The sequence below is a fragment of the Lycorma delicatula genome, chromosome 1, assembly GCF_047948215.1.
Source record: "Lycorma delicatula isolate Av1 chromosome 1, ASM4794821v1, whole genome shotgun sequence".
Classification (NCBI taxonomy): Eukaryota; Metazoa; Arthropoda; class Insecta; order Hemiptera; family Fulgoridae; genus Lycorma; species Lycorma delicatula.
In genome coordinates, this window is record NC_134455.1 from 286,052,581 (window position 1) to 286,072,251 (window position 19,671).

The following is a 19,671-nucleotide window of genomic DNA, read 5'->3' on the forward strand; positions in this document are numbered from 1 at the left end:
TTAACGAAGAGACTTCGTGAGTGTTTACGTAGAAGAGGAGGTCACCTGCAAGATGTCGTCTTTAAAAAATAAACTAAAATATATATATCCTAAAATGGCAACATTTGTACAATTACATAAAATAAAATTCATTTTCTAAAAAAACATTTTTCATTAACGTTATTTAATTTTTTAAATTTCTCGTTTCTTTGAATCGTTGTATATTGACCTGTTTTCGAATATTAATTTTAAACTTGTGTGTGAGTGTTTATATCATTATAAAATATATATACACAATTTAATTAATAATAATAATAATTAAATTTAATTCTGCTCATTTTTTCTTTCTTGTAAATAGGCAACTCCGCATTTTGAATTCACTTAAAAATAAATTGTTTCAAACATATTATGAGAACAAAAATATTGATAAATACAAAGATCAAGCAATTTAACATAAAACTAAGAAAATATAATGATAAATAAAAGAAAAGCAAAAATTTCAATTGAACATCTGAACAATAACAGTTGCCAAAGTTTGCCTCCTAACCTTTCATAGATGGTTCACATTTTAGATAAAAGTCACGAGCAGGTTCTTTCCGTTGATGTATCACATTCAGTTTATGTGTAATAAACAACAAAATTTCTGGCGATTGATTTCAACTTTATTAAATAAAACAGACTATTAATATTTTGTAGAGTTCTGAAGATTATTATTATCTTATTTAAGAATAAATTTGTATTCAAGTAAATTAAAATTTAACAATATTATTCGTGTCAGTAATTTTAATTGCCGCTTAAATCAGCTAAAACTTGTAGGAAAGACTTCAGGAAAAGTCAGGTACTATCTGTTTCTGTCTCTTTTGGTAAGAACAGGTTTTCATCCTTAAAGATTGATTTTACTCCTAGAGTAAAACGGAATTGTTATGTAAAAAAGCGAAATATTTTGTTGTTACGTAGTAAATTATTACAGGATAACTCAATTACAATAAACCATTTTGTTATAGTTTTCATTTAAGGTAAAAAAGAGGTTAAAATAATACAAAATATAAAACTTTATTTCACAAATTTATAAGATTACGAAGCAAAAGTTTTTCCTGAATTTTGGCATCGAAACCGCTTGGCAATGAAAAAAGCTGCAAAGAGAGGGAGGATAATAAATTTAAAAAAAAAGTTAATTTTGTTATTATACTGTCAAAATAATAAGGATAACGTCAAAACTACGGAAAATTTTTCAAAGTATTTAATAGTTGTAAGAAAAACTATTTGTCTATTATTGTTTAACATACTACCAGAAAAAATACAAGTAATTAAACAGACGAACTGCAATTTTGAAGAAAAAGAGTTGAGTTTTTAAAATTATTATAAATTTTCATTTAGCGCATTCTTATAAATACCGGTGCTACTCATCTAATAGTTACATAAACTTTTCGAGGTAAAATTTCATATCTTTATCGATTGTGGTGGTGGAATGATGAAGATAAGTGTTAGCCTTCTGTTGTGGGAGGTCGATTGAGGTCCAGCGGAACCAGTTAACGCTAAAAACACCTCAATATACTCCCACCACGTTAATGTTTGTAGTCAATCGTCAAGAAATGCTAGTCGGAGATCCAGGCAGATCACAGCCACGTGTACACTTATTACGCTAACAAGGATGCAGCTACATAAGGAACCTCAAAGTAAGAAAGTTACAATGGATAAGTCAAGCTTCCTGTTACCAGTCAATCGCTCAATGAAGTCGTTGTTAATCAAACCGGGTGTTAAGACATGTTTAGCTGGGGGGAAGTATCAAACTAAGAAAGGAAAAGAAAAGGCACTAAGTCTAGCGGTTGGTAAGGGAAAACTGCGTGGTGAAACTGTCTCGAAAGCTATTTTAGCATTAGATAAATAATTATTTTAAATGATTAACATATTAATGTATTATCTATTTTTTATGTGACCTTATTAAATGCCTCATAAATTTACAATTTATTTTTCGTCTGATATATCTAAAGATTCAAATATTTCTTAGCACTCAATTTTTGACCTATGTGTGAATGACATTACAAAAAGTTAATATAAAACATTTCACGTTAAAAAATGCAAGTAAAATACAAAAACACATCAAGGTTATGTTAAACTTAACGTTTGTGTAAACTTTGGCCAAAAAATGTTATACTAAAAGCCGTACATACATTTTATAAAATTTTCTAGCAATTAGAAAATTAATGTGCACAAACTCCAAAATCACTACGAAAAAAATCAAAACAAAAAAACACAAATATTCATTCGGTAGCTACGTTTAATTATCTCATTGCATTCAATGGAATATAAACAATTTTATTTTTTCTTACTTAATTGTATAAGCGTGAAGATATTTTTTCCTTAGATGCCTATTTTTTAAACATCCATCCTTCAAAACGACATTTCTTTGTTTAAAATTGCTCCCGCTATTATTCTAACAATAATCTAGAAAATCTGTTAATATTTAATTAAATCAGTTCCCGAATATAAGTCATTATCTCATATCCTGGAAATATAGAATCGTTTTTTATTTGTTTAATTCAGTCTTATCTTCTAAAATTTTTATATTGAAGGTAAATCAAATGTAGTTTTGATTTTGTGATCGTACGGCATCTATTATAATGCTATGTTATTGTAAGCGCACTTAAATTTTTTAAGATAAGTGAGACGAGACTCGATCAACAATGAAAAAAATACTTACATGAAAATCTGCATATTCTTACTTCAAAAAGAAAGATTTTTACAGACAACTTAATGTAATTTACTGTTTATTTTTGTTTAATATTTTAGTGCAACCTTTGTGAAAAAAAAAAAACATTATGTTATGGATGGATTAAAAATATTTATTTTTTAAATCGGAAGAACTGGTTTTATCAATTTGTTTTAAAGATCTCGCTATGTCAGCATAGTTCAATAATTCTTTCTACGAGTATAAACATAATTCGTTCTTCACAAACTAGAGCATCGTTTGTAGATTAGGTTAAACTAAATTAGTTATCGTTTGTAGGCTTATCTTATAATTTTATTATCACTGAATTCTGCAATGTCCGAAATATTAATTTCTCTTGGTATTAGAAAAAAAAAATATATAATAGTTAAAATATATATATATAAAATGAAAATATACATAAAACTGCCTTCTTACCGCAGTCTTTCAGCCTCAGACTGCTTCGCTTACTCCAAGAACTAGATCCGCCTGCCCCGAAGATCCTTGAAAAGGGAATAGGATGCGGCGCCTCTTGGTTACGCGCGTCTCCAGAGATCGTATACTTACAATCTGGATGTCGTAAACGGGAAAGGTTTCCAGTCTGAGAGACCAATTTAACAACATGGCTAAGAATTACAATGGGTATACTTTCATCTACACAGACGGGTCTGTCCCGACTGACGGATGTGGCTGTTCTATAGTACTCCCTGACACCGAGATATTATATAAACTTAATGCCTGTTGTTCTATGTTCTTTTACGAGGCCTTTGCAATTTATTCCGCCTTGAAAGTTATAGAAACACGCAGCGATAACAGCTTCCTAGTAATTACCGACTCTAAGTATTGTTTATGTTTGTTGTTTTATATAATCCTACAAAATAGTGTTACTTTAGTCGCTAATGACTATAATTTTTGATGCGACTGTAAATAAAAGCATATATATATAATAAAATATCCTTCGCATAATATATCATTAAAATTTAAGTTTGTTGAACCAAAATAAATTCATTTTCTGTTCAAATTTTATTCGTTGACATCATTAAGATACCTCTTTAAAAGGCTTCGCCCACGCAATCTGGTTACTTAAGTTTCCGCCGCGGTCAGAGAATTTTTAGCCGGCGAGGGCTCGCTTCACTCGCCTTTTCTGTCTAGTAAGGGAGTTCTGCCCCTATATCCCCCTTTGTTCATTTAACTCACGCTTGTGACAATAATAATGACAAATAAAAAAAATTAAAGCCTGTTCAATTTTTAAAAACTGCTAGTGTATTGTAATTACTTCAGAACAACAGTTTGCTCAATATAAGACCCGAAACTTTGAATCATCTAAGAATGTGGGTTTCGAAACAGTCGGCTTCCATTTTAAAATGTTAGTTATAACTGATACCAGTACTTAGTAGGGGTAAAAATGTATTTTGCGTAACCCGACAAACACCAAAACGTGACCGAAAGGGAACCGAAAGGAAGTGACCGTTCTTCATTTCTCATATTTTTAAAAGTTTTTTAATTACTTTTGTTTTACATTTTTTAGTCAAGTTACCAGAGGAAGGTGCAGCTAGTCGCATCGAAGATTTAGTAACAAAGTCTGTGTTAGTTAAGCCGCCGCGCCTTACACCATCACACACCTTAAAAAATTGAAATTAATAATAGAAAACGAAAATAGTTTTTAGATATTTATCTAAAAAGTATTTACTTGCCCCAGTCTAGTGAATATATCGATTAGTATAGCCTGAAATTGGGAAAATCTTTGCAAAGATTGTTCAAATTATTTGCCTTTTTTCACCTCTTTCAAGATCGAATTTCGAGAAATCTAGAAATTAGTTTTCAAATATTCACAGAAAGGTTGCCCAAACCAAAAGTCAAGTTAATATTTTCATTTATTACCAAGAAATTAATATATATATATTAAGTTTCATTGTTATTACATTTTAATCCTTTGAACAAGAAATTTCAAAAAAATTCTTTCTTAGTGTGCACCTTTACCGTACAAGAACAAATTTTGATCAATTTAACTTCAGTAATTTTTGTTGGGCGTTGAATGTCAGTACGGAAAAGTTGCTTTATAAGTACAGATTACTTTTTAAATAACAGTAATATATTCGTACACATAACCGTAATGGATATGACAGTAGAATCCGCATACAGTAGTTACAACGTTAAAAGTAATAAATTATTTAGTTTCGTAACGATTGTGTTGCTACTCTAAATTTAAAAATCGTGTTATTTAAAACTATATTTCGATGGTAGATATATAAAAGTATTTTTAAATACTATTTTTACAGCTAAGTTGATGTCTGTAACTTAATAACAACGACTGCAGTCTAAAGGGATCCTTCATAGTCAGGTTTTGTAAAATTAAATACCTTACATATTCTTTATTCCATGAAGGATTAATTTTCTTAACACATGAAAATAAATGATATATGTATTAGCATATCGGGAACCATAGGTGCGGTAATATCGTTTCGTTATTATTATCAACTGTGAAGATGAGTCAATTAGATATTTTGCAAACAAAAATCAACTATTTCAAAATTTCTCACGATAAAAAAATCTGTAAATTATTACAATTTTGAAAATAGGTAATAAAATATAAAAAACAACAAGGAATATAGAAAAATAAGTAGTTTTAAATTAATATAATATAATTTTTATTGAAATATTGGGACGGGATTTGACTAATTACAAAAGGGTATAAACTCCACCCAAATGCTGACAATAATAACAAATATTATTTTGGATAAGATTTAGAAAATACATAATGGAATAACAATTGATAAATTTACTACTTCAAGTCAAAAAAATATAAATATGGCAAACACGGAACAAAAGGTAAAATAGAACTGAAAGGATGCCATTACACAAGGGTGAAATGAATGCATGTTATAGTAGTTCATACTGCACACACTTGTACTTTTTTGTCTGATATTATTACATATTCTGCATAAAAACGATAAAATAATTGCCATGCAACGTGTATTCGGAGTTATACTTTTAATATCTTTGGAATACATAGTATATAAAAGGGTATGTTTATATATATATATATATATATATATATATATATATATATATATATAATATTTACTATAATATAGTATATAATGAAAATATAAAATATATATATTTTAATTTATTTATTTTTTTGTTCAGTAACAATTACAATTAAAATTGGCTTTCCTGCAGAGCCATAAGTAAGTCTCCTGACAAAAACACGTGATAGGGAGGTCATTAAGGAACGCCCAAAATAATTAATACACAATAAATACTTGCAAGTAAACTTAAATTCCATTATGAAATTTCAAGTTCAATCATAAATCACAAAATATTAATTTCAGCACTACATAGTCCACAAAAACAAACATTAATAACAAAGAATAAAAAGAAATAAATCAAGAATAAAAGGAAAGAGTAAAAACAAAGAAATTAAAAACGATACTACTAAATTTGTTAGAATCCAAACTGTTACGCAGTCCCTAAGCCGAGTACAAGGACACGTTTCAACCGTCGGACGTCCCTGCTATTATCAAGTAAATTAATTGCAAAGTTGTTTACATGATTCTCAAGTCTCTGCAGGTATTTGTCAGGGCGCTGCCGTGCAACCTCGCGAACCGACGAGAGCTCCAGGTAATCGTGAACCCCATCATTCTGCGTGAATTATGGTGCTTCGGCAATCACCCTCACTACTTTGTTCTGGAATCGTATAATTTCCATATTACTGGTACTAGCCGTTCTCCGCAATTGTACCCTGTACGTCCAGATTGGGCGCAGAATTTTCTTATAAATTAAGATCTTGCTGGATAACGTGAGGCCTGAGTTCCTCCGTAGCAACCAATGTAGTTCCCTGTACCTTGCGCTCAGCTTTTTTCTCTTCATCCTCACGTGACACTTCCACGTCAAACGCCGATCCAGGTGAATGACGTGTCTCAACTTACCTTGATTAACCTTAACCCTCTACTTTTTCTGCCACGTGCAGACACGGTCTAATGCCATTTGTAGGTCCTGTTAGGCTAGGCCTGGGTCTTTGTTATCGGCCAGGATGGCGACGACGCAATCCTCCAGGGCTGGAATGTCTGCAGCGAGTATGTAATACAACACAGGGCCCAGCACAGAGTCCTGAGGGACACCCGAACAATCTCAAAGAATCTCGTCTTTACATTTCATCTGAGCGAAACGCCCTTCAAGATAATACCACAACACTAGAAAGTAGGGTTGAGGAAGTTGTAATTTAACTTTCAGAGCAAGCCATCTGGCTTGCTCTGCATTCCTTATCAGAGGCCTGTTGAATGTCTAACAACGCTACCTAGCATAATTTTCTCTTCTCCAGACATCCACTAATGACAGTGTGGGATTGTTCAATTGTGGAATTGCCACACCTGAAACCAAACTGGTGGTCCAAAATCATCCCCTTACTCTCCAACACTGGCTGACGCCTGTGCAGCAGTAGCTTCTCAAACAATTAGATAAGACAGGTAATAGGCCTATGGGTCTGTAAGAAGAATCATCCTGTACAGACATCGCGTATATTAGGAATCTGTTTAATGCTGTTCTGCGAACATCTTTCTTCCCAGCGGAATGAAAGGTGTCGCAGGTGGTGATGATCTTTTTACCAGGGAAGCCTGCTCCCTGGTTCCCTAGTTTCAAGATCATCACCACCTGTGACACCTTTCATTCCGCTGGGAAGAAAGATGTTCGCAGAACAGCGTTAAACAGATTCCTAATGTATGCTATGCCTTTAAGGGGTAGCATGACAAGCATTTTGCGCGTTACTAAGTCAAAGCCCGGGGCCTTCCTTAGTTGACTAATTTCAATATCTACATTGTAGAGTGTGGTTTTATCGGGAATCTGAATGGCATTGGGCTCTCAAGGAAGTCATCAGTATCTACATCGCCGGGGCCCTCTTCATCGTGGGATCAAAGCGTAACCTCTAGGTGAGAAGCAAACAGATTGACCTTCCCTTTGTCCGCCCTCGTCCATGATCCAGTACGCCTCTGTAGGGCGAAGATTGATTCTGAGGATCGCTGAGGTCACTTTGTAGCCTTCCATAAAGAGCATACATCTTCATTCAAGTGAGAAAGACTTCCTATGTACATCTAGAATGTCTCTTCTCTGATAGTCCTCAACAACCTCCTAAGCCTCCGCACCGTTCTATTAAGAAGAGTCCTGTCATCTGGCCTTCTGAAACGCTGCCAATTCCGCATTCCGCCGAAGACGCCGCTTCGAGACAATTAGTTCTGTCACTTCCCTCGGATAGGTAATGCCTCTGGCTGAGTGCAAATCTTCAGGTGTAGACAGCCATGCACTCTCCTGGATGACCGACGTCAAAGGTACGTCGCGTAACCAATATCCTCGCGGTATCGAGCAGAAACGGGTCAGTCAGTTTCTTTTCGATCCAGCCTGATAAGAAACCCAATCCGTTCGTCTCGTATAAAGAACAGATCTCTCTTTGCTTCTCGGCACCGTCGTGCTCAATGCAAGGAGAACGGGCTAATAGTCCGACGGTAGAAAACCACTAACCAGAGTGTATGCAGATGATGTACCTGAGGTGACAAAAAAGTCAAGCAAATCCGGGATCTTCGTCAGATCTTCGTGCGCACGCGCAAACACCCACACACATACACACACATGCGCGCGCGCGCGCATATATATATATATATATATGTTAGTGCGTGTAAATAATAATTAATAAATAAAATTAGAAGAATAATTCGTTATAAATGAAAAAAAATTAAAATGAATATCTTTTAAGAATCTTAAAATAATTAATTGTCATTGTATTATTTACTTTAAATTCGAATACTTTTTAAATTTATTTTAACGTTTTCATTAATCATAATTAATGACCAATAACGATTAAGTATATTATACAAATTTTTCATTAATAATTTATTATATATATACATTTTTGTTTTTGTTTTTTTTTTAATATATTTTCTTGATTTTAATTTATTTTTAATAAGATTAATCCAAAAAAATCAGTAGTTAAAGAAAATTAATAACTTCATTATATCACGTGATGCATGCATGGCACAGTGCTTTCTAGTGTCCTTTACCAAGATTTGGAACGACAGTTTTTTATTAATGTTAGTGTCAGAAGTTATCCCGTGAAAGACTGGTTCTGCTGATTATCTAAGTATTTTTTTAACTTTAAAATCTAAGTACTCTTATTCTATTAAAACAAAATTATATACAGTCCTATTCCGATTAAACCGCAAAGAAAATTTCATGTTACTTATAACAATTTACTTTACCGGTGCGTATATTATTTTCTCTACATCAGTAAATAGCAAAATATTATTACGCTTTTTATTTCTACGGCTACTAATATAAGTTTGTCTTCTTTGATTTGGGTTACTTCCGTATACATGTTATTTCTGGAATATTCTTTTATTCTCTACCACACCGTACCTTTTCTAGACACATACTTTCTCTCTTCATTAGTTCCCCATCATTTGTTAATTTGTCAACATCCTTTGTCAAAGAAGTAAAACCTCGATTAAGGTTTAGTAATAAATTCGTAGCTATTTTTCATTAAGAAACTGATATCTGTCAGTGTTAATATTTAACATAAGTAAAATAATAAAATTAATTAGTGTCATTCTTTCTTATAGATTTAAAATGAAATTTATTAAGTCCTTTGGATTATAATATTAGCAATTATTATTACTATTATTATTGTTATTCTGAAGAATATTCTTTAATTAGACTAAGACTATTTTTTTTATCTTACTGTCTTAAATATATCATCAATATAATTCTGAATTAATTAAAATTTTTAATTATTTGTCAGACATGTTAAAAATTAATTGTTTTTCTTTTTTTTATTAAAAACATCTGCTGATTGAATTAGTTTATTACATTTTTTATAGATCTTTTGTTAATACTTCCATGAAAATATTTATTTCATGTTCTAGAATTTTTAACTTTTATTTACTGCCTATCTTGCCTACCTGCCTATCTGTAATGTCTTAATTATTTAGCTCCATCACCAACAACATAATCCATTATTCCTAAAAGAATTAATGAATATCTATTAAAAAATAGAGCGTCTTTTCGTAGTAATGCAAACGAAAACTATCTTGAAATTCAATCTGATCTTTGTTCCGTTTTAGATTTAAATACAAGTAAAAGTCTACACTATAACGATTTCCACTCTAACTTGGTCGTTTGAGATCGATTTAATTGTCATTTTGTCTTAAATTGATGGGCTTTAGATTTTACCTATAAAACATAGACTAATTAAATAATTTTTACGGAAATAATACTTATGTAAATATTGTGATGACTGTTATTTTGAATTTATAAAAAAAGAAAAAACACAATATTTATTTGTTTTTCAGAGATAGTCAGATTTTGCAAAAAATCAGGTAGGTGGCTGATGCAATTGAAAGTTAATACCAGTATCTAAGGATACCTTCGCTCTTGATAAATGTTTTTGGAAAAAAAATCTGACTTTCGTATTTAATTACTGTGATACGAATTTCTCTTCAATAAAAAGAGTCTTATAGTAATAAAGTGTTTACAAGCGAGCATTTGTTGTAATATCTTTGCCATATTTTAATGTTCTAGATTATTTTTCAAATTATGTTGTTTATTAGTTAAATTCTCTAAAATATTATCTGAAAAAATTTTCATTACTTTGCACAATCATGTAAACCACTTTGCAATTAATCTACTCGATAACAGTAGATACATATACAGTATATACTCGATTTAAGGTCTACGTAACAGTTTAAGGAATCTAACACCGTCATGCTTAGTGGTGTCGTATCTAATTTCTTGTTACTTCTCTCTTTCTTTTTATTCTTTGTTATTAATGTTTTTTTGTTTTTTTTTTGTGGACTTTATGGTGCTGAAATTAATGGTTTGTGATGTATGACTGAGCTTGAAATTTCATATTGGCCTTAAGTTTACTTGCAACTATTTATTGTGTATTACATATTTTGGGGGTTCCTTAAGGACTCCCTTATCAGATGCTTTTGTCAGGAAACTTACTTATGGCTCCGCAGGAGAGCCGATTGTAATTATAATCGTTATTGAGCAAAACAAATTACTTTGCACAAAAACAGACAACAATCTAATACGATAAGTGAAATGCTGTTTATATATTTCTAATTTGAAGACATCGGATGCAAATTTTTTAATGCATGTACGATGTAATGATAATAATAATAATATTAATAATAATAATAATAATAATAATAATAATAATAATAATAATAATAATAACAATAATAATAATGTAGGCATGCATATAACCCCTTTTTAGGGACATATACTTCATCCGCAAATGTTAACAGGAAAAAATCCAACATTGGGATTGTGCATTCTCATTCTTTTTCTGAATATTTTATGTTGTAATTTTTTCAAAACATCTTCGTTATTAGAAAGAAAGAAACTTATAAATTTTAATGTGTAACCTGTAAGTCGTAATCGGATGAATAATCACAAAATTTAATATTGGGGCAAACTGCGGTAAACATTTGTTAATATAGGAAGGGTGAAAATTCTCGTGCACAATTTAACTCTCCTAATTCTTTTAGCTGAACAAGATGGTTTACTTTCAAATCTTAAACATGGTAAAATGTACATGCTGCATTATTTTTATGGTGTAGAAAATTAATCAACAATCAACCTGTATTCAAGAAGGTAAACATTTTGGAAAATGAAAGTGAGGAAGAAAACAACAATTTAAACAAATAGGTTATTTTTAACAAGTCAAACAAACGACCCAATTTCTAGATGAAACTCTCTTTATCAAAGCAAGATTTCACTTACTTTGTGTGTATTTAAAATTCTCATACCTTTAGTCATGCTAATCAGTCAACAGAAAATAACTTGATTTTAATAAGTAAACGTCAGATATAACAAACTGGTGGCTGATGCAATCGAGAGTAACTTTGTTTACAAGTTTATAATTTACTATAATTGTTAAATATACAAAAAAAAAAATCAATTTATCCTTTATTTTTAATGATCCTTACGTTTCTTAAAGAAATTAAAAAAATAAATGAATACCCCTTTTATAAATCTATCCTGCTATCGTAATTTGTGTCTACGACATATTTCAGGAACTTATTTTGATTATCAGGTTTAAATATTATCTAATCCATAATTGGTTTTATTTCTATTGACGCATTGGATATATGCAAGTTTAAAAGGATTGGATTAAAATGTTAAAACCTCTATTTGGTTGATAAAATAAAGCAATACTATTTTATAAACTAGTATGAAGTCTTAAAAATTACTTGAAACTAAACTACATTTGATTTTTTTTATGAATTTTAATGTGAATTGAAACTCCTTTAATCTTTAGAGTTCAGTCGGCTCCAGAACTATCAACATTAGAACATTGTGTACTTCCCAATGATCACCCAAAGTATGAATACTTTCAGAAATCATTTAATGTAAGTTTAGTACACCAAAATAGTTGGACCTTCTTTACATACCTATTGTTACAGTGATCTCCGCTACAAGATCAGATAATGTTTCGGTATATTACTTAATAATAATAATGCTAGGTCTTCTTTTGGTTCTACTAGGTAAATTAGAAGCGTTCTCATTAAAAGGATACGAGTAAAAATCCAAAATCCATTCTTAGATTTTTCTGTGCTGATACTCAAGTTCAGACGTCCAGCCCTTTCTTCTTGAAAAGAGTGATGAACCTTCAAACTCCATCCTCCACGGAGCGTTATACAATTTATGAACGTACCGATTGCAGATTTAAGTCTAAATGTGGGATGCCCTTTTGTCTTAATTATGACAGAATACAAAAGATGTGAAAATTGAAATAAATTACGTCCTGTTAATAACTTCTCATTTAATCCAGATTAAAATAAAAAACACCCAAGGTAGATATGCTGACCGTTCTGATGGCTGAAGAAAGAGCTGTCGAAGTTGAGTTACAGGGAACTAACAGATGATTGAACACTCTAAATTGTCTCAAGAAAATGAACACTTAGCGTGAGAAAAGAAATTAAGTTGCGAGGAGTAAAATGCCATTACGTATGAAAATAAGGATGAAAATATATATTTTTTTTGAAATAAATTTTTTTAAATTGTAAAAAAAATAGGTGATGAATCAACGATTTAGAAAATTATAGATACTTAAAAGTAACGAAGTCCAATAAAGATATTGTAAGATATGTGTGAAAGTGTGTAAAAATAAGGTAGACTCTGTCGTGAAGTGTAGCTTCTCAGTTTCAGTCTTTTACTCGGAATATCCCATGCTTGAATCCCGGGCAAACATTATTTTTCATGTACTACGAAAAATTCCATTCCACATTTCTACTCAAAAATTTTATAATTATGAGATAAATTAACCCAATATGTATATATATATATTTTTTTTTAATTTAAAATTTTTGTAAGTGGTATGAAAATAATAAGACATAATTAAATTAAAATAGCAAATGAGGCATTATATAATAGTTTAACCGTTTTCTGGATATATAAATTGTTAACTGTGAAAAACTTACCTAATAAGTTTAGATTACTTAAAAAAATTAAAAATAATACTGTTTTCAGTGATATCTATATAAAAAATAACGATAAAAATTCTATCAAATCGTAGTTTGTGATTGTTGCTAAGTAAAACAGCAATTATGCAGTTGGTGAATACTTGTACAATTGATAATTAAAAAATTTACTGTATAAGGTAGAGCTAAGTTAATTAAACATAAATTATAAAATACTAAAAACAGATGACAAGAATTCACTAAAACATAAACAATAATTTTATCGAGTACGTAACAGAATTAAAAATAAATGTTACTATCAATACTAGTAAAATATCTTTTTTGTCTGTCTGTTTGCATTTAAAATTGATACCTCACAGGGGACCATAAGTAAATTTAAGTCATGATAATCAGGTGAATAATGTTAACACATAAATAATGTTAGCACATAAGAAACAATCTTTCAATTTAAACAAATCAATATTATGTATATTCTTTACGATAATAGAAAATGTTATTTAATCTGAAAGGTATAAAACACCTCATAGTTTTCAATTACTTAAGTTCAAAGATTTTTTCACACTGCACAAAAATGTTTCATTAAAATAAATTACTTTATTCGTCTGACTAGATTAGAGGTGGCTAACAGGAGAGTAGACGATAAAGACAGAAGATGTCGACCACAAGATGAAAGTAAAAAAAACGATGATAGATGACTGAAAACTGTGAAGTCTTGAAACAGCAAGGAAGATAGCGTATAAAACATTTTGATAGCGTATAAAATGAATTTTAATAACTAGATACGCTAAAAAATTATTATTGTTTTATCTTTTTGTAGCTTTTATAACTTTATTAATACGTTAGAAATTTAAGATATTTTTATTTATTATAAAGTCTCTTTGTTGAAAGGTCAAGCAGAAATCAATAAATATAATCATAAATGTTATTTACACCCTTAGTTTTTCAGTGTTAAAGCTAAACATAATAGTATTTACTAAAATTAATATTTATCATAAGTTAATTTATCTGCTGAATTCCTTACGTCTGGAAGGTCCTGGATTGAATTCCTACCACGCTTGGCATTTTCCTTAACAAGAAAATTAATTCCTCACCGTCAAATAAAGTTACGTAGAAATAGAAACTTTACTTAAGTAAAGTTAAGTATTACATACAAATTGAAACTGAATAAATTAGTAAATACTGGTGGTTTCATAAAAAAAATTATATATAATATCGTACTGTAAACTCTATTTTCAACTGATTTAACGAAAATGTAGGATAATAAATTAGCCTAATTACAACCCAAAGTTCATTCTTATGTCTATAATCTTAAAAATCGTGAGATCAACTTTCATTAAATTCCTTCCAATTAACGCAGAAATCTAAAAGGCTAAGCAAATAATATATAAGATGTATTAGGCACAATTTTACCACGTAATAATAATAATAAATAAAAAGGATAATAAACAACTTTATTTACATAAAACAGCTAATATTTTTGTATTTAAATTCGTTCATTCATTTATTAACCGATAATATACTTAATTACATGATTTATGAGTCTAAACAGAACAATTTCACGCTACATAAAACGGAAGATAATTTTGCACAAAAAACCTTTAAGAAATAAACTAACACGAATTTGAAAGATACACGTGTACTTTCTTTTAAATAAGAACAGACGTTCACTAATAATAAATAAAAAAATATGCATTTTTAGAAAAATTAATGGCAAGTGAAATCTGTGTGTTATTCAGAAATCTCTGTTTAATAATAACAAAAAAAACATTTTTAAAGGTTGATACTTTTTTTTTATTAGAACTAATTGTGAGATTTATCGAATAAATTATTCTAAATTTATTTCGCTGTAATAAATAATGTATAATGACTGTTAACACAACATAATATGTACAATTTATGCCTGTGTATGTGCCTAGAATTTTTATAAATCCCTCTCATCTCTCTTTTTCGTGTCATATTTTGTTATTTTTACATCTAGGTAGATAGTAATAATCTTCTGAAAGTTATAATCTTGTTCTTTAATTAAGAAATGTTGTAAAAAGAGTAATTTTTTAATAGACATAAAGCAAGTTATCGTTTTTTTTTTTTTTTAGTTACTCTGCTTATTAGTTTAAAACCCCGGCAATTAACGATAAAAATTTCAGTGAGTTCATGATACAAATTTCTGCTCGTTTTGTTAGATAAAATACCAAGTTTATGTAGCTTATTCAGTGCTGCATTAAAGGAATTAATTTAATGATCAAAATGGAGTTTTGAAATAAAATTTAATCTCTATGCGGAAAGAAAGCTAAAATGAATTGGATAACAGCGTAAACAAGGTTCCCTGCTTTAAACGCTTATCTTAAACTCGCTAGTCGTTCCTCTCTGTTCCTGCTTTTCCGATGCCGGACGGAGATTTTATTGATGTAGTCAAAGTCCTTAATGGTATTCAAGGATTATAACACAATTGAATGGGGTATGTCTGCTCAGGGCCCTGCCTAAGAGCATTTTGCAAAATCAATTCCGTTGTTTTGCGATTCTCCTGTCACTTAGAAGCCCCGCCGCCCCTAATCGGATCACACCCTCCAAATTTCTCGCTCCAGAGCGTTCAAACCCCTTCGTACACTTCCAGCGCTCAGTCTACTTTCGTTCTGCTGGCCTTTACACATCATTATGCTGGGTTTCAGCATTAATGATGTTTTTTTTTTTATTAATGTTAAAACGTGATTGCAGATCAAGGCGCTTCTCTTTTAAGCCGAAAGAGTTTCTACAAAATTATTCAAACACAAAAAATAAAACGTATGTATTTACAAACTCTGAATCTAAATAAATAAAATCAAATTTATCCGTATTTATTAAATAACTAAGCTTACGTATTTTATTTGATCACTACATAATATTACTAAAGTTGTTTATTATTATTATTATTATTAACGCTATATTAATACATTATGGCTTAAATATGCACTATCAGTAGAGATGAAACAACCCCTAACTATCTACTATCTATTAATTGGTAACTATTTAATTTAATAGTTACCACTGTACGTTGAAACTGTGTATTTTGTGATAAAAATAAACAAATCCACTACAGATCTACTTTAGTTCGTAATTAACATATCTGCGATTTAAAAATAGTTAGCCGTTTTATTCATTAAGCTATAGATTACAAATAAACGAAATTAAGTTGGTTTTTAATTGCATATTTTATTATAATCGTAACTAAAAACGTATTTTACAACTTCCCTTTTTATTTATTAATTTGTTTTTCTTTCGTTCAACTTATAGTAAGGAGTAATATAAAAAAGAAAGTAAATAAAATACAGCTTGTAAAACATTTTAAAAATTTCTATTTTTTTACGATAAATACTCGTATTAATATTATTAAAAAGAAATGTAATGTATGAAGTTAAATAAACCAAAACTCTTTAAGGTAAGTATCAAAACATGGTAATGTTATGACTGGGTGGGCAGTAACCCAGTTCCAGGTAGAAAAAAAATTCAGATATAATAAAAACGAATAATTAAACTAAAATCGAGAATATAAATTACAGAAGTTGCAAAGATAGATTGATTATTACCACGGGTAAATTATATCGCACAAAAATATGAAAATGTTACTAAACAATTGTTACTTTACACTCAATCCTCTTTACGTCAAACTATCATTTAACTCCAAAACTCGCAGGAACAACTGGTCAATAATAGACGCAAACTGTAGACATTTTTAACTTTTCCCCTAATACTAGGCAAACTGTTGTAGTTTCTTACTCCAACCATATTAATTAATGCTATTACGGTGTTTTAATTGTTACATATTTTATAATAATAATAACTAATTTCCAATTAAATCAAGCATTACAAGCTTCAATTATTATTCTATTTTAATAAAAATAAATTTAGATTACTTAATAATACCATTTAGACAACATTCCAATTATTATTGGAAATTAGTTATCTCTAGAGGCAGCCTGTTTCAAAGATTACCGGCAATATAAATTAATAAATATAATAAGAACAAAAATAAAACATCAATTTAATATTAATTTAAAAGAGGCAACAAGTGGCATTCATCCTAAAATTATCATATAAGGTATTTCCCAATAAAGAAATATAGAATTCCACTCAATTAACATATTGGACCCATATTACTGTAATGGAATTCGAGCAATCAACCATTCTAATATAGAAGACAAATATCATATCATGATGATATCATCACATCAGTTGTACGTTACTTACATTGAACAACATGAAAGGCCAAAGCGATTAACATGCATCATCAAAAAACTCAAGCAATCCTTTAATAAAGTCACCAATCAATCAATCTAATAAGCATGGTAATTGGTCAATTGACAGGAAGAAGAGCTCTGGATCATCCATTTCAGATGTTTTATTCAAATAGGATCTTTTTCTCTTTTTCTCTGATATCATCAGATAATAAGTTATAGATGCAAGGAGATCATACGATCTTTTGAAATATATACTTTTTGGAAAGGGAACAACAATTTTTCCTTATTTCTAACAGACTGTACAATATTATGATCTCCTTCAGTACATTATTTTCTTAAACAGAAGTTATCCATTAATTTAAGAATGTACAATTGTCTTATAGGTAATATTTTTAACTTCCTAAATATAATATGGATGAATTTAACTCAGGCTCATTAGCAATCCACCTCAGAATACGTTTTTAGATTATAATTACTGGCTCAATAACTGATTTATATGTACCTCCTCAATATATTATTGCGTAATTGATTCTGGACTGCACAAGGGAAAACATTTTCATTATACAAAAATTATTTTCAAAAAACCACAACATTATTTTCATTTTAAAATAACATTTTCATTATATAATTTTGACATATATCTTTTAATTAATAAAACTTTTTTATACAAAACCAGTAAGATTACTAACATAATTAACATGAATTTTTCCTTGTCAATTGGCTATCTAAGATCATTCCAAGATATTTTACACTATCAACCTTAATGATAAATACACAGTTACGGAATTTTTCACCCATACAATTTACATTATAATATTTTAAATGATTACTTACATTGTCCCTAGATCTTAAATTAAATTCTATAAAATTTGTTTCTTGAACATTTAAAGTAAAAAAATTCAACGTTAACCAAGTCTTTATGTATCTGAGATCTCTGAAAATATTAATATGTAATTGCTGAATTCAAATTAATCGACAGCAGATTGCCATATCACCTACAAAGACAACCACTTCACCTTTACATTTTCCATAACAAAGATCTTTCACATATATAAGAAATACGACGTGAACAAGGACAGATCTATGTGGAACTCTATGAGTAATTTACCTGACCTACTTGGTACATTACCTAATGTAACTGACTGAATTATATTTTGCAAATATGTTGAAAACCACTACTTAACAATCCCTTAACAATATGGAAAAATTACTCTTTTTTCCATTTTTATATAGTAAAATTGAATGCTCCACCATATCAAAATTTTTTGTATATCTAAGAATAGTTCTACTACTTTCTCATTATTTGTAAACTTCATTTATATCAGAGATTAGTCTAATGATTGCCTTTTTTGAGCTACGACTTGTACGAAAACCATACTGATTTTGAATAAAAGTTTTATTTCATTCAAAAAAATATTACTTATTTTACTATTGTTTCGAGTACTTTTGTAGTTGGTGATTAGCAATTTTGTCTGTAATTAGAAATCAGCTTAAAATATCCTTTTTTTTTGGAATCGGTACAAAAACTGATTGATTTAAAACATTGGAAAAAATACTCTTATAAAATGATTCATTAAAAAGGCTAATTTTTCTGAAATCACACATATAATTTCTTTAGAGTTTTATTATTTAAACCATCAAACCCAACAGAATATTTATTAATCATTGATAATATTATTTTCTATGTTTCAAAACAATTAGTGGGTTTGGGATAAAGAGACTTTGTAGAGCTTGATATTGTAAAACTTTCATTTACTACCGATGATATAAAATTCCTATCAGCTGTGACCTGTATTTCATTATTTAATTCTCTTTTTACTTCTGAAAAACATTAATTAAAAGAATTAGGAATATCAGTATCAAGCTCACGTATTTCTCCACCTCGGCTCCAAACATTTTGTTAATTTTTTCAGAATGAAAAAATCATTTAGAAATTTATTTTTATACCTAATATAGTATTCTTTTAATCTAGTATTATAAGATTGTCTACAAGTTTTCTTATATAATTTGTTCCTCTTGCAAGTCCGATTTAGTAACATATCAGTTATCCATGGTTTATGATTAAATGTTCTGGTACTTTCATACAAACTTTGACTTCAAGTCTTATTATGTTCATTTAGTTTATTTACAAAAAATTGAAAAGCTTCATCAGCATTTTTAATCTCATATATATTTTCTCAATTTAAAAATGAAAGGGCGTCTTAATTTTTGATATTTAGATCTAACAGTTCCTTCAATATTACCTTGTTTTTTTGGATTTTTTTTAATATTATCTAACAGATTAGTTTGTTACTCTCAT